Source organism: Bos grunniens, chromosome 2 (genome assembly GCF_055505025.1).
Source record: "Bos grunniens cultivar Pamir isolate PY7600 chromosome 2, Bosgru_T2T1.0, whole genome shotgun sequence".
NCBI classification, from domain to species: Eukaryota; Metazoa; Chordata; class Mammalia; order Artiodactyla; family Bovidae; genus Bos; species Bos grunniens.
In genome coordinates, this window is record NC_141166.1 from 95,809,200 (window position 1) to 95,826,318 (window position 17,119).

Consider the following 17,119-nt stretch of genomic DNA (forward strand, 5'->3'; position numbering starts at 1 on the left):
ATGTACTCCTTTTCCTGTTTGGAACCAGTCTGCTGTTCCATGTCCAGTTCTAACTGTTGCTTCCTGACCTGCATACAGGTATTGCATTGGTTTCTACCAAATATCAACATGAATCAGCCATAGGTTAACCCAAGTTCCCTCCCACCTGAATATCCTCCCACCTCCTTCCCCATCTCACCCCTGTAGGTTGCTACTGAGTCCTGGTTTGTGTTCCTTGAGTCATACAGCAAATTCCCATTGGCTATCTATTTTATATATGGTAATATATGTTTCCATGTTACTCTTTCCGTACCTCCCACCTTATTTTTCCCTCCCCACCGATGTCCATAAGTCTGTTCTCAGTGTCTGTCTCCATTTCTGCCTACAAATAGGTTCATATGAAAATCTAGAAAGCACCAACTTTCTAGATTCCATATATATGTGTTAGTATACAATACTTATTTTTCTCTTTCTGACTTACTTCACTCTGTATAATAGGCTCTAGGTTCATCCACCTCATTAGGACTGACTCAAATACATTCCTTTTTTGACTGAGTAAAATTCCATTGTATATATTTACCACAGCTGCTTTATCCATTCATCTGTTGATAGACATCTAGGTTGCTTTCATGTCCTAGCTACTATAAATAAGCTGAAATGAAGTTGGGTTACATGTATCTTTTTCAATTTTGGTTTTCTCAGGTTATATACCTAGTAGTGGGGTTGCTGGGTCGTATGTCAGTTTTATTCCTAGTTTTTTAAGGAATCTCCATACTGTTCTCCATAGTGGCTGTATCAAGTTGCATTCCCACCAACAGTGCAAGAAGGTTCCCTTTTATCCACACCCTCTCCAGCATTTACTGCTTGTAGATATTTTAGTAATGAGCATTCTGACCTGTGTGAAGTGATATTTCATTGTAGTTTTGATTTGCATTTGTCTAATAATGAGTAATGTTGGGCATATTTTTTGTGTTTATTAGCCATCTATATGTCTTCTTTGGAGAAAAGTCTGTTTAGGTCTTTTGTACAATGACTATTCTTTAAATTCTGTGTTGATGGATATAACAAAATCTAGATTATTTTCTCAGATATGCAATTCCATTCTTTATGTCTACCTATTGAAATCACTGTCTATAAGGACCAACACATCATAGAATAGCAGTTAGTACCCACTGACAAACCTTATAAATAATACTAACTAGCTACAAAAATGAAGATCCTTTGATAATAAAATTGCTAAGATCTTAATTTTGTCTCCATATGATACTGAATAATGCTTCAGAAAAATCTCATACTTTTTACCCTGTAATTAATGTAACAAATCTCCATTATTTCTGTTGGCTTTTCAATGCTACACTCCCTCTGCCACTCCCCATCCTTCTTGTTTTAATCATGCTTCCTAAATATTCTTTTCTCTACCTAGATAAAAGACATATCTTAATTCCCATCTTCTTTGTTGTGGTTTTACTGATTCCTTTCTTGAATAACCATTAATTTTGAGTTAGATTATGAGTTCTTAGGAAATATTGATTACACATTATATAATTTTCATGTACACCTGTCAGCTCAGCCTGGCTATATATCCCTATATACATGAATGTTGGAAAAATTGGAGGAGAATAATGGTGTCAGAAAAGTCTGCCAGGAAGAGTGTGTTCTTGGCCAGGCCAATGGCAGTTCAGTTGACACAAGGTACTTTAAAACAGAGATTTAATGAGAGTTAAAAGCATCAAAGAAAATGTTTTCTTGGATCAAATTTTTCTTAACAGGAAAGAAATGAAATACATTAATGTTAATAACATTGATTAAACATTATGTTAAAATTGCCTAATGGTTTTATTGAATTGTGCTTTATCAAAACTAAATAGAAAACTGAGTTCTTCTACTTCTTCCTTTTCATCAACCCTCCTCCACACCAGTGACTAATATGTATAAATAATAGGAATTTAAAAGTTTCTCTATTTTCTTGCATTATAGGAAAAGTCTATAAAGTTAAGCAGTAGAGATATTGGAGAAATTACAAGGAAATTAATAAGTGACTCATGGTTATACTAAAAAAACCAATAACAACATTATTGATTCAAGAATAAAAATTTATTTTGTTATATACTTTATGTTGTCCATCAGAAAGTACCTGTTATTATTAACTTATTGGTTCACTCATTTTTTTTTAAATTTCATAGATATGTGTGCTGTTTTTAAAATTCAGGTATATTCAGGAATGTTTTATCTTCTTGGAGAACTGATCTCTTTGTCATCAATGGCTCTAGAGATCATGAGTGAATACTCTAATCAATGCTTTATTTTTTTCTTTGTGTTTCAGTTTAGGAAATTTATATTATCTGTTTCACTATTTCACTGTTTTCTCTTGGCTGTATTGGTCTACTGATAAGCCCACTGAAAGCATTTTATATCTCTGTTTCTATGTTTTATTTGTAGAATTTTTCTCTGATTCTTTCTTATATTTCCTATCTCTCTCTTAAAATAATACATATGGCTTTTCATGTTACATATTTTAAACATTAGAATCTTTAACACATTGTTATAGCTATTTCAAGATTTCCCCTTCTTGATAGTTCCAACATATCGGAGTTTACTTATGCTGGTTGCTTTATCTCTTAGTATTATGGTTCATTTTTCCACATTTTTTCTATTATTCAACACTTTGCTAAGAATTGTGTACCTCAGGTAAAGCACCTATTGCAAGACAATAAAAAGGCATAGAACATTTTTTTTGTTTGATAACTATATTTTATTTCATGAAATGAATTAGCTTTTCCTTCTATAGACTTTTGGTGTTAAATTTGTCTCTATCCAAGGGTTTAGCTGTGTTTAGGGTTTGTTGACCAAGATAATCACGATGGTGTGATCACTCACCTAGAGCCAGACATCCTGCAATGTGAAGTCAAGTGGGCCTTAGAAAGCATCACAACAAAGCTAGTGGAGGTGATGGAATTCCAGTTGAGCTATTTCAGTCCTGAAAGATGATACTGTGAAGTGCTGCACTCGGTATGCCAGCAAATTTGGAAAACTCAGCAATGGCCACAGGACTGGAAAAGGTCAGTTTTCATTCCAATCCTAAAGAAAGGCAATGCCAAAGAATGCTCAAACTACCGCACAATTGCACTCATCTCACATGCCAGTAATGCTCAAAATTCTCCAAGCCAGGCTGCAGCAGTATGTGAACCATGAACTTCCAGATGTTCAAGCTGGTTTTAGAAAAGACAGAGGAACCAAGATCAAATTGCCAACATCCGCTGGATCATGGAAAAAGCAAGAGAGTTCCAGAAAAACATCTATTTCTGCTTTATTGACTATGCCAAAGCCTTTGACTGTGTGGATCACAATAAACTGTGGAAAATTCTTCAAGAGATGGGAATACCAGAACACCTGACCTGCCTCTTGAGAAATCTGTATGCAGGTCAGGAAGCAACAGTTAGAACTGGACATGGAACAACAGACTGGTTCCAAATAGGAAAAGGAGTACGTCAAGGCTGTATATTGTCACCCTGCTTATTTAACTTATATGCAGAGTACATCATGAGAAATGCTGGACTGGAAGAAGCACAAGCTGGAATCAAGATTGCAGGGAGAAATATCAATAACCTCAGATATGCAGATGAAACCACCCTTATGGCAGAAAGTGAAGAGCAACTCAAAAGCCTCTTGATGAAAGTGAAAGAGGAGAGTGAAAAAGTTGGCTTAAAGCTCCACATTCAGAAAATGAAAATCATGGCATCTGGTCCCATCACTTCATGGGAAATAGATAGGGAAACAGTGGAAACACTGTCAGACTTTATTTTGGGGGCTCCAAAATCACTGCAGATGGTGACTGTGGCCATGAAATTAAAAGACACTTACTGCTTGGAAGAAAAGTTATGACCAACCTAGATTGCATATTCAAAAGCAGAGACATTACTTTGCCAACAAAGGTTCATCTAGTCAAGGCTATGGTTTTTCCAGTGGTCATGTATTGATGTGAGAGTTGGACTGTGAAGAAAGCTGAGCACCGAAGAATTGATGCTTTTGAACTGTGGTGTTGGAGAAGACTCTTGAGAGTCCCTTGGGCTGCAGGGAGGTCCAACCAGTCCATTCTGAAGGAGATCAGCCCTGGGATTTCTTTGGAAGGACTGATGCTAAAGCTGAAACTCCAGTACTTCGGCCACCTCATGCGAAGAGTTGACTCATTGGAAAAGACTCTAATGCTGGGAGGGATTGGGAGCAAGAGGAGAAGGGGACGACAGAGGATGAGATGGCTGGATGGCATCACTGACTTCGATGGATGTGAGTCTGAGTGAACTCCGGGAGTTGGTGATGGACAGGAAGGCCTGTCATGCTGTGATTCATGGGGTCGCAAAGAGTCGAACACAACTGAGCGACTGAACTGAAACTGAACTGAACTGAGGGTTTGTTGTTGGTATGGTTCCTATAGTGTATTTCAAGGCTTGAATTATTTTTTTATACCTTGTGTTTGTCATGTGTATTAGTTTGACAAAGGATTTTGCTTAACATCTGCTTTCTAGTAAGCACTATATTTTTTCTTTGTGGTGCACTTTAAGAAAATTTACATACTCTAGTAAGTACCCCTGTAGTATTACAATGTTGCTTGTTATTCAGTGTCTTTACCCTAACGGTAAAGAGAAGTAGTCTCTATTGTGGCAAAGTTTCAGTCTTAATCAAGCATTGTGTTTCTGAGTGTACCTCCTCATAAGTGTGATCATTTCAGCATTTTTACCCATTGCTCAGCTGTAGTTCTGAAGTTAGCATACATTTATTCATATTTACCAGATATAGAGAATGGTTTTCTGTTACTTTTCCCGATATGCAAAGGATTTTTACCCATACCTGTAAGGAAAATTGTTTCCTTCCCCCTTTCCTCTCTACATATTTGTCTCTAGGGGAGAAAAGGGAGAGAGAATGTGGGGAGTGGTATTGCTTTTCCATAGCTAAAGGTACTCCTCTCCCAAGACATGAAGCACAAATGGTTCTATGTCACTCCTGTCACCAGTGTTCTTTTGTGAGCTCCTGTGAGTTTTGTGGAGTAGAATATGAGTGTGTATTTCCCTTATATCTGTGGCCTCTGTGGTTTCTATATTCTTTTGTTGACCTACACACTACATTTTTACCTGAATTCTTACTACTGTCTGGCCTTATTTGCCCCAGGTGTGTAAATGCTCACCTCTTGTCTTTCACTGCAGACACTTGTTTGTCCTTGGATTTCAGGTTAGTTGTTTTTCCTGTCACCTCCAACTTATGATCAATTGTAAAAGCTCATAAGAGTGCAGATTGTCCCTGTTGGTTGGTTTGATGAAGAATGCAAACAATGTTTTATTAATAAAACCAGCTTCCTGCAGTCTAAGAATAAACTAAAAGTAACAACACTCTAATGAGAACAGATATCAGTTTATTAACTGAAACATATATACAATAACAATACACATTAACAGCATAATAACCACAGTTTCTTACTACTAGTTCAGGAAGTATAATGATATAATCTATAAGGAGGTATATTAGTCAATAAAAATATATCAGAAAATGATAGTCTCAAAATTAGCATAAAAGAATGTTGAAACAGCTGTTATTAACATTATTTAAAGAAAATAATGTACATAATGTGTGAGTACATGGAGAATACAAGTTCAAAAATATAAATATTGAAAAATGGAATAATTTAATTCAAAATAGAGTTTTTTGCCATAGAAGTTCCAATGGACTTAACAGCTTTGGACATCAGAAGTCATAGAGCTGACATTTTCTAGTCTTTAGCAATAGAATATAGTTTTCAATTTATAAATTGAATTTTATAAATCAATCAACTAATAAATTATGTCTATTATTTTTCTAGCACAGGGATAATTTTAGTAGATGTAGAAATGAAAGAAAATTTACTTAAAGTGCTAATAATATCTTTGCATAAATAGTGATGAAATATATGAAACAATTAGCAAACACCTAAGTACATGAGTATGGTATTATCAAATTGCTTTAGAAATTCAGAAGTCAAAATCTGAATGGGCTACAGTATTTAGACAAAAATATTTAATAGTTAGCATTTGAAAGATAAAATTTGCACTACTAATTGAATAAACTCTCAAATAACATTTACAGTGTGCTATGTCTTATTTTTAAATGTTCTCATAGATTATATGATTTAGTTTTCATAGCAAATTTAAAAGAAAGTATTTAAATTTAAAATTTAAAAGAAAGTATTTAAATTTAAAATTTTAAAGGAAGTATTTAAATTTAAAATTAAATTTAAAAGAAAGTATGGAGAAGGAAATGGCAACCCACTCCAGTATTCTTGCCTGGAAAATCTCATGGACAGATGAGCCTGGTGGGCTAGTCTATGGCATCGCAGAGTCGTACACAACTTAGCAACTGAACAACAACAACACACAATCAGGAAGATTGTGGTTTGGGGAAATAGTTCTTGATGGAAATGTGACATAAAATGAAGAGTGACATGACCTAGCAATATGGAATACAGAGTTTTGTAAGAAATTAATGTTTGTGTATAGAATAATAATTGCAAATATTCAAACAATAAAGTCCATGGCTAAAGAAAAAAAAATAAAGTAATATTACTAACTCTGGATTGCAGATATGGAAAAAGTCTCAAAACAGGTGACTGCCAAAATATGGTGAGTAGCAGCCTTAAAGTTCAAATAAAGGCTGTCCAGATTAGGGGTGAATGCTGTTAAGTACATCAATACACTGTCTCTACACTAACCGAAAGTTAGACAAAGGGACTTTGGGGCACAGAAAAGTAGAGGAATAGGAATTTATCTGCCATTTGGAGGACAGCAAAGAGATCAGTCTGACTGTAATAAATTATTAAAGTGGGGACTTGTTGGGAACTATGGGCTAGGTAGGACAAGATCAGGCTATTGAAGGCCTTCTTTACTGTTTGGCAAAACTGCTGAGAGGCTTCTATAGGCACAAATAGCATTTCCAGTCCCTTCAATCACTTTCAATTGATTTCTAGGCTCAGATAGAAAATGGAAACTGCATTGGTTTAAGAGATGAATGATCCTTAAGTGATGGACTGAGCTAAAAATATCAGCAGAGAAATTCAGTTCACAAAGCGCTACTTCACATGACACAGAGCAGGCTATTAGCCCAATTGGTATTTTTAATAGAGTTGCCTTCTGTGACTCCAGTATTGCTATTCAGAGGTCATTGCCTGAAGAATCAAAATTATTTATTTTTATTTTAAGGCTAAACCAAAAAACTCTGCCTTTGAGAAACTACGCTTTCATAGGGAAGAGATGCTTTTATTGTTGTTGTTGCTATCTGCAATAATTTAAGAGCTCTAATTTTGCTTTAGTGCCCTAAAACCAGCATGGGGAAAGCGCTGCTAATACACATTGCATTGATTTATTTCTAAAGGGTACATATCCTATTATAGCCTAGCTTTTTGTGGCTACAAATTGTCTTTGACACAATATAAACTTCAGCTCATCTACAAGCACTATCTTTTTTGTGTCTATGTGTATAGCCATTAGCGTATATGTATGTGGTAATACTACTAAAAAGAATTATGATCGTCATAAATGCTATTGATTTCTCAAGGAAATAACAATCTGATTTCATTTTTGAGAAGCTGTAATATGTCGCCATGGCTCAGTAATTTGCTCAGTGACACACTGCACTCAGCAGTAAACATTTGTACTCATGCCAGTTATTTGAATTTGTGTGAGGAAAAATGGAAAACCATCCAAGATTCTGGGGTTTTCCAACTGTTTCTGAATGCTATTTTGGATAAATTAGAAGGTAAATATGCTTTCAATAGTTTGAGCTTAAAACTGATGACAGTTGTTAAAAAGAGTATCAAATAAACATCGTAGGTAAGAATTTACCTCCCCTTGTCAAGATCAGTAAAGATTTCCTAGCCTATACTATAAAACTAGGGTAAATTTACACTCTTAGCATAATATCAGTCTTAGAATAGGAACATAGCAAATAATTATTGAATAAATGTATTAGTGGAAAAAGAATATGTGAAAATAATAGATGGATCTTCAGTTATATACATTCATACTGCAAGTATCAATTCTTAACAGGCCTCAGGGTGAGTAAAATTGCTTCCGTTACAAAGCTGAAGGACATATGCTTTAGCAGCATGCAATTATTACTCAAAGCATATTTGTGATTTTACTCAAGCATTTGTGCAAATATTGTCCAATCAAAGTTTTTAAACACATATTTCAGGAAAATATCTTTTAACAAAGCTGAGATATTTCTTTTTGTTAGCATGTGTTGTTTGCCCTGCTATTTTTTTTTAATTGACATATGATTGCTTTACAGAATTTTCTTGCTTTCTGTCAAACCTCAACAGGAATCAGCCATAGATATACATATATCACAACACTTTTGAACCTCCCTCCCATCTTCCTCCCCATCCCACACCTCTAGGTTGATACAGAGGCCCTGTTTGACTTTACTGAGCCATACAGCAAATTCCCGTTGGCTACCTATTTTACATATGGTAATGTAAGATTCCATGTTATGCTTTCCATACATTTCAACCTCTCCTCCCCTCTCCCCATCTCCATAAGTCTATTCTCCATGTCTGTTTCTCCATTGCTGCCCTGTAAATAAATTCTTCAGTACCATTTTTTTCTAGATTCCGTATATATGCCTTCAGTTCAGTTCAGTTCAGTCACTCAGTCGTGTCCGACTCTTTGCGACCCCATGAACTGCAGCATGCCAGCCCTCCCTATACATCACCAACTGCCGGAGTCTACCCAAACCCATGTCCATTGATCAGTGATACCATGCGACCATCTCATCCTCTGTCGTCCCCTTCTCCTCCTGCCCTCAATCTTTCCCAGCATCGGAGTTCTCAAATGAGTCAGCTCTTTGCATCAGGTGGCCAAATATTGGAGTTTCAGCTTCAACATCAGTTCTTCCAATGAACACCCAGGACTGATCTCCTTTAGGATGGACTGGTTGGATCTCCTTACAGTCCAAGGGACTCTCAAGAGTCTTCTCCAACACCACAGTTCAAAAGCATCAATTCTTCAGTGCTCAGCTTTCTTTATACTCCAACTCTCACATCCATTCTTGACCACTGGAAAAACCATAGCCTTGACGAGATGGACCTTTGTAGACAAAGTAATGTCTCTGCTTTTTTTTTTGAATATGCTGTCTAGGTTGGTCATAACTTTCCTTCCAAGGAGTAAGTGTTTTTTAATTTCATGGCTGCAGTCACCATCTGCAGTGATTTTGGAGCCCAAAAAATAAAGTCACCCACTGTTTCCACTGTTTCCCAATCTATTTGCCATGAAGTGATGGGACCAGATGCCCTAATCTTAGTTTTTTGATGTTGAGATTTAAGCCACCTTTTTCACTCTCCTCTTTCACTTTCATCAAGAGGCTCTTTAGTTCTTCTTCATTTTATGCCCTAAGGGTGGTGTCCTCTGCATATCTGAGGTTATTGATATTTCTCCCAGAAATCTTGATTCCAGCTTGTGCTTCCGCCAGCCCAGCAATTCTCATGATGTACTCTGCATAGAAGTTAAATAAACAGGGTGACAATATACAGCCTTGATGTACTCCTTTTCCTATTTGGAACCAGTCTGTTGTTCCATGACCAGTTCTAACTGTTGCTTCCTGACCTATATACAGGTTTCTCAATAAGCAGGTCAGGTAGTCTGGTATTCCCATGTCTTTCAGAATATTCCACAGTTTCTTGTGATCCACCCAGTCAAATGCTTTGGCATAGTCAATAAAGCAGAAATAGATGTTTTTCTGAAACTCTCTTGCTTTTTGATGATCCAGCGAATGTTGGCAATTTGATCTCTGGTTCCTCTGCTTTTTCTAAAACCTGCTTGAACATCTGGAAGTTCACGGTTCATGTAATGCTGAAGCCTGGCTTGGAGAATTTTGAGCATTACTTTACTAGCGTGTGAGATGAGTGCAATTGTGCAATTGTTTGAGCATTCTTTGGCCTTGCCTTTCTTTGGGATTGGAATGAAAACTGACCTTTTCCAGTCCTGTGGCCACTGCTGAGTTTTTCAAATTTGCTGTCATATTGAGTGCAGCACTTTTACAGCATTATCTTTTAGGATTTGAAACAGCTCAACTGGAATACCACCACCTCCACTAGCTTTGTTTGTAGTGATGCTTCCTAAGGCCCACTTGACTTCACATTCCAAGTGTCTGGCTCTAGATGAGTGTGAGTGATCACACCATATATGCATTAGAGTACAATATTTATCATTCTCTTTCTGACTTACTTCACTCTGCATAATAGGTTTTAAGTTCGTCCAACTCATTGGAACTGACTCAAATGTGTTCCTTTTTATGGGTGAGTATTATTCCATTGTGTATGTGTACCACAGCATCTTTATCCATTTATCTGTCAATGATATCTGGGTTGCTTCCATGTTCTAGATGTTGTAAATATTGCTGCAATAAACAATGGGATACATGTGTCTATTTCAATTTTAGCTTCCTCAGAGCATATGCATTGGAGTGGAATTGCTGGGTCATATGGTGGTTTTATTCCTAGTTTTTTAAGGAATCTCTATACTGTCTTCCATAGTGGCTATATCAATTTACATTCCCACCAACAGTGCAAGAGTTTTCCCTTTTCTCTACACCCTCTCCAGCATTTATTGTTTGTAGACTTTTTAATGATGGCCATACTGACTGGTGTGAGGAGATATGTCATTGTAGTTTTGATTTGCATTTCCCTAATAATAAGTGTGGAGAAGGCAATGGCACCCCACTCCAGTACTCTTGCCTGGAAAATCCCATGGACGGAGGAGCCTGATAGGCTGAGTACATGGGGTCGCGAAGAGTCAGACACGACTGAATGACTTCACTTTCACGTTTCATTTTCATGTGTTGGAGAAGGAAATGGCAACCCACTCCAGTGTGCTTGCCTGGAGAATCCCAGGGACAGGGGAGCTTGGTGGGCCGCCGTCTATGGGGTCGCACAGAGTCAGACATGACTGAAGCGACTTAGCAGTAGCAGCAGCAATAATAAGTGATGTTGAGCATCTTTTCCTGTATTTGTTAGGCATCTGTATGTCTTCTCTGAAGAAATGTCTGTTTAGGTCTTTTTCCTACTTTTTGATTGGGCTGTTTGTTTTTCTGGTATTGAGTTATATGAGCTACTTGTATATTTTGGAAATTAATCCTTTGTCTGTTGTTTCATTTGCACTTATTTTCTCCCATTATGAGGGTCGTCTTTTCACCTTGCTTATACTTTCCTTTTCTGTGCAAAAGCTTTTAAGTTTAATCAGGTTCCACTTCTTTACTCTTGTTTTTATTTCCATTATTCTAGGAGGTGGGTCACAGAGAATCTTGCTTTGATTTATGCCATCGAGTGTTCTGCCCATGTTTTTCTCTAAGAGGTTTATGGTTTTTTGTCTTACATTTAGGTCTTTAACCCATTTTGAGTTTATCTTTGTGTATGGTGTTAGGAAGTGTTCTAATTTCATTCTTTGACATGTAGCTGTCCAGTTTTCCCAGCCCCATGTATTTAAGAGACTGTCTTTGCCCCATTGTATATTCTTGCCTCCTTTGTCAAAAATAAGGTGCCCATAGGTGCATGGGTATTTACTTCTGGGCTTTTGATCTTGTTCCATTTATCTATATTTCTGTTTTTGTACCATACTGTCTTGATGACTGTAGCTTTGTAGTATAATCTGAAGTCAGGAAGGTTTATTCCTCTAGCTCCATTCTTCTTTCTCAAGACTTCTGAAAGGTTGTTGCTGAACGAAAAGACCCCAGGATTCTTGGCCTCTGGAGGAGAAGAATTCAATCCAGGGCCAGAGACAAGGCTTGATCGCTCAAAGCTTTTGTGTAATAAAGTTTTATTTTGTGTAATAAAGTATAAAGGCGATAGAGAAAGTTTCTGACATAGGCCTCAGAAGGGGGCAGAAACAGTATCCCCCATGCTAGTCTTCAGCTGGATGTTATATAGTCACTAGCAGTCTGTTAATGAAAGAAAGGAATGTCTTAAAACTCAGAATGGCACCAGGCCCCTCATCCATAAGATGCATTTTGGGATAAATGTGGCACCAGATGATTCATTCTAGGCCATAAAACGATTGACTTGAATCTTGTAGAGGGCAGATTACCATACAAATAGTTTCATTTACATAAATTAGGAGAACAATATCTGAGTACAACATACTGGTTTGTCAAGTAGGTTCTGAGCCATTAGGAGGAACCAACTTGAAGATAGAGTCTGGGGTAAATGCATAGTACATTAACATAGCTTAAGACAAACATTTCCATAAGAAAAATGCATTGGTTAACTCAAGGTTTGAGAATAGTTAACTTCAGGTGAAACCAGGTGTCGTTATGGCAACACAGTATTTTAAGAGAAACCTTTTAAATTTGTATAGAGAAGGAAAAAAATATCGCTGGTTTGTTTCCTCCTGCCGCTTAAGAGAGAGAAAATTTCTGACACTTGCAGCCTATTTCCTCCATTTGGAGACCCCTGGCCTTCCTGCCTGTTACCCTCTCACTTCTTTGGCTATTCAGGGTCTTTTGTGTTTCCAAATGAATTGTGCGATTTTTTATTCTAGTTCTGTGAAAAGTGCCATTGGTAATTTGATAGGGATTGCATTGAATCTGTAGATTGCATTTGGTAGTAGTCATTTTCACAATATTGATTCTTCCTACCCAGGAACATAGAATATCTCTCCATCTGTTTATGTCATATTTTATTTCTTTTATTAGTGTCTTATTATTTTCAGTGTACAGTTCTTTAGTCTCTTCAGGTAAGTTTATTCCTAGATATTTAATTATTTTTCTTGCAATGGTGAATGGATGTGATTCCTTAATTTCTTTTTCTGATTTTTCTTTGTTAGTATGTAGAAATGCAAGTGGTTTCTGTGTATGGATTTGGTATCCTGCAACTTTGCTAAGTACACTCATTAACTCTTGTGATTTTCTGATACTAGCTTTAGAGTTTTCTATGTACAATATCATGTCATCTGTAAACAGTGAGAGCTTTACTTCTTTTCTGATCTGGATTCCTTTTATTTCTTTCTCTTCTCTGATTGCTATACCTAGGACTTTCAGAACTGTGTTGAATAATAGTGGTGAAAGTGGACACCCTTGTCTTGTTCCTGATCTTAGGGTGACTGCTTTCAGTTTTTCACTTGAGAATAATGTTTCCTATAGGCTTATCATATATGGCCTTTACTATGTTGAGATAGATTCCTTCTGTGCCCATTTTTTTGAAGAGTTTTCATCACAAATGGGTACTGAATTTTGTCAAAGGCTTTTTCTGCATCTATTGAGATGATCTTATGGTTTTTATCTTTCAATTTGTTGATATGGTATATCATATTCATTGATTTTCATATATTGAAGAATCCTTGGATCCCTGGATTAAACCTAAGTTGATCATGGTGTTTGAGGTTTTTGATGTGTTGCTGAATTCTGTGTGCTAAAATTTTTTTGAGGAATTTTGCATCTATGTTCACTGACATTGGACTATAGTTTTCATTTTTTTGTTATCTTTGTCTGGTTTTGGTATCAGGGTGATGGTAGCCTCACAGAATGAGTTTGGAAGTGTTCCTTCCTCTGCAATTTTTTGAAAGAGTTTTAGAAGGATAGACATTATTTTTCTCTATTTGATAGAATTCTCCTGTAAGCCATCTCGTTGTGGGCTTTTATTTTTTTAGAGGTTTTTGATTACAGCTTCAATTTCAGTGCTTGCAATTGGGTTGTTCATAATTTCTATTTCTTCCTGGTTCAGTCTTGGAAGATAGAACTTTTCTAAGAATCTGTCCATTTCTTCCAGGTTATCTATTTTATTAGCTATAGTTGTTCATAATAGTCTCTTATAACCCTTTGCATTTCTGCATTGTCTGTTGTAACTTCTCCTTTTTCATTTCTAATTTTGTTGATTTGATTCTTCTCTCCTTTTTTCTTGAAGAGTCTGGCTAAAGGTTTGAAAATTTTATCTTCTCAAAGAATCAGCTTTTAGTTTTTTTACTCTTTGCAATTGTCTCTTTCATTTCTTTTTCATTTATTTCTGCTCAGATCTTCATGATTTCTTTCCATCTACTAATTTTTTGTTGTTGTTCTTCTTCTTTTTCCAATTGTTTTAGATGTACAGTTAGGTTGTCTATTTGATGTTTTTCTTGTTTCTTGAGGTAGTATTGTACTGCTATAAACTTCCCTCTTAGAACTGCTTTTGCTGCATCCCATAGGTTTTGAGTTGTCATGTTTTCATTGTCATTTGTTTCCAGAAATCTTTTTATTTCCCTTTTGATTTCTTCAGTAACCTGTTGGTTATTTAGAAACATGTTGTTTAATCTCCATGTGTTTGTGTTTCTTACACTCTTTGTTCTTGTAATTGACGTCTAGTCTCATAGTGTGTGGTTGGAGAAGATGCGTGATATGATTTGAATTTTCTTAAATTTACTGAGATTTGATTTGTGACCCAAGATGTGGTCTATCCTGGAGAATGTTCCATGTGCACTGAGAAGAAGGTGTATTCTTCTGCATTTGGATGGAATGTCCTGACAATATCAATGAGATCCATCTTATTTAATTTACATTTAAAGACTTGTGTTTCCTTATTAATTTTTTGTTTTGATGATCTGTCCATTGGTGTGAGTGGGGTGTTAAAGTCTCCTACTAGTATTGCTGCTGCTGCTGCTGCTAAGTCGCTTCAGTCATGTCCGACTCTGTGAGACCCTGTAGACGGCAGCCCATAAGACTTCCGTCCCTGGGATTCTCCAGGAAAGAACACTGGAGTGGGTTGCCATTTCCTTCTCCAATGCATGAAAGTGAAAAGTGAAAGTGAAGTCGCTCGGTCGTGTCTGACTCTTAGCGACCGCACGGACTGCAGCCCACCAGGCTCCTCTGCCCATGGGATTTTCTAGGCAAGAATACTGGAGTGGGTCGCCAGTGCCTTCTCCGCCTACTAGTATTAAGTTACTGTAAATTTCTCCTTTTATGTCAGTTCAGTTCAATTCAGTACAGTCGCTCAGTTGTGTCTGACTTTTTGCAACCCCATGGACTGCAGCACTCCAGGCCTCCCTGTCCATCACCAACTCCTGGAGTCTACCCAAACTCATGTCCATTGAGTCGGTGATGCCATCCAACACTCTCATCCTCTCATCCCCTTCTCCTCCCGTCCTCTATCTTTCCCAGCATCAGGGCCTTTTCAAATGAGTCAGTTCTTCGCATCAGGTGTCCAAAGTATTGGAGTTTCAGCTTCAAAATAAGCCCTTCCAATGAACACTCAGAACTGATTTCCTTTAGGATAGACTGGTTGGATCTCCTTGCAGTCCAAGGGACTCTCAAGGGTCTTCTCAAACACCATCACAGTTCAAAAGCATCAATTTTTCAGCACTCAGCTTTCTTTATAGTCCAATTCTCACATCCATACCTGACTATTGGAAAAACCATATTCTTGGCTAGACAAACTTTTGTTGGAAAAGTAGTGTCTCTGCTCTTTCATATGCTGTCTAGGTTGGTCATAAATTTCCTCCCAAGAGTGTCTTTTAATTTCATAGCTTCAGTCACCACCTACAGTGATTTTGGAGCCCCCCAAAATAAAGTCTGCCACTGTTTCCACTGTTTTCCCGTCTATTTGCTATGAAGTGATGTGACCAGATGCCATGATCTTAGCTTTCTAAATGTTGAGCTTTATGTCTGTTAGTGTTTGTCTTATGTATTGAGGCACGCCTATGTTTGGGACATAGATATTTACAATGTTATGTTTATTCTTGGTTTGATCCCTTGATCATTATATAGTGTCCTTTCTTATCTCTTGTAATCATCTTTATTTTTTAGGTCTGTTTTGTCTGATATGAGGATGGCTATTGCAGCTTTCTTTTGCTTCCCATTTGCATGGAATATGTTTTTCCATCCTCTTACTTTCAGTCTATATGTGTCTTTAGGTCTGAAGTGGGTTTCTTGTAGACAGCATATATATGAGTCTTGCTTTTGTATCCATTCAGCCAGCCTGCACCTTTGGTTGGAGCATTTAATCCATTTACATTTAAAGTAATTATTGATATATATTTTCCTATTGCCATTTTCTTAATTGTTTGGGGTTTTGTATATCTTTTTATTCTCTTGTAATTCTTGACTATATAAGTCCCTTTTACATTTGTTGCAAAGCTGGTTTGGTAGTACTGAATTCTCTTCACTTTTGCTTGTTGAAAAGTTTTTTATTTCTCCATTAATTTTCAATGAGATCTTTGCCAGGTACAGTAATCTTGGCTGTATATTTTTTCCCTTTCAGTACTTTGTAGACATCCTGCCATTCCCTTCTGGCCTGCAGAGTTTTTCCTGAAAGATCAGCTCTTATGATTATGGAGTTTGCCTTGTGTGTTACTTGTTGCTTCTCCCTTGCTGATTTTAATGTTCTTTCTTTGTGTTTTGTCTCTGTTAGTTTGATTAGTATGTGTCTTGGCATGTTTCTCCTTGGGTTTATCCTGCATGGGATTCTTTTTGCCTATTGGACTTGACTATTTCCTTTTCCAAATTGGGGAAATTTTCAACTATAATCTCTTCAAAAATTTTCTCATACCCTTTCATTTTCTCTTCTTCTTCTGGAACCCCTATAATTTGAAGGGTGGTGCACTTGATATTGTCCCAAAGATCTCTGAGACTATCTTCATTTCTTTCATTCTTTTTACTTTATTCTGCTCTTTAGAAATTTTTTCCACCATTTTTTTCTTCCAGCTCACTGAATCATTCTTCTGCTTCAGATATTCTTCTATTGATATCTTCTAGAGTATTTTTAATTTCAGTAATCGTGTTGTTTGTCTCTGTATGTTTATTCTTGAATTCTTCTAGATCTTTGTTAACTGATTCTTGCATTGTCCCCATTTTGTTTTCAAAGTTGTAATCATCTTTACTATCATTGTCCTGAATTCTTTCTCAGGAAGTTTGCCTATTTCTTTTTCATTTAATTGAACTTCTGTGTTTCTAGTTTGTTCATTTGTATAGTATTCCTCTGCCTTTAATTATTATTTTTTAAAACTTATTGTGTTTGGAGTCTCCTTTTCCCAGACTCAAGGAAAGTTGAATTCTTTCCTTGAAGAAGGTTGAATTCTTTCTTCCTTTTGGTTTCTCCCCTCCTAAAGTTTGTCCAGTAGTTTGTGTTAACTTCCTACAGGATGACATTGGTGCTGAATTTTTG